The sequence below is a fragment of the Branchiostoma belcheri genome, unplaced genomic scaffold, assembly GCF_001625305.1.
Source record: "Branchiostoma belcheri isolate BF01 breed outbred unplaced genomic scaffold, Haploidv18h27 scaffold66, whole genome shotgun sequence".
Taxonomy (NCBI): Eukaryota; Metazoa; Chordata; class Leptocardii; order Amphioxiformes; family Branchiostomatidae; genus Branchiostoma; species Branchiostoma belcheri.
In genome coordinates this window covers 567530-567855 of record NW_017804309.1, presented here as the reverse complement: position 1 = coordinate 567855, position 326 = coordinate 567530, and the positions used below count along the sequence as shown (strand labels likewise).

General features: G+C 31.9%; 1 protein-coding gene across 5 annotated transcripts in view; it reads left to right on the top strand.

Annotated features, from left to right (window-relative positions):
* Positions 1-326, top strand: part of LOC109483816 (ras guanyl-releasing protein 3-like) — a 38968-nt gene that overhangs the window by 5510 nt on the left and 33132 nt on the right. The gene's annotated exons all lie outside the window — the stretch shown is intronic.

The following is a 326-nucleotide window of genomic DNA, read 5'->3' as shown; positions in this document are numbered from 1 at the left end:
CTGCAGATCATAAGTTTTCTTATATAATGTCTCATAAGGCCACGCCAATTTAATTTCTTGGTTAATGGATTTGCCTGCTTCATTTTTTCTGATTTGCAAATAAAAATAAGAATTCTAAATCAACTGCAAAATACTCATATTTTGCCCTGAAAAGTTGAAAACAGTCCTTTTCATCCTAGTTGTTACATCTTTCAATGCAATGGTATCATTAAAAGTTAAAAATTCATTGTTTAAATTTTGAACCAGCCTGGTGTGTTGACTTCATGGCTCCTATCGTACCATTTTGGACCATAATAGGATGCCTAGGCCTGTTTTATTTTTTTTTT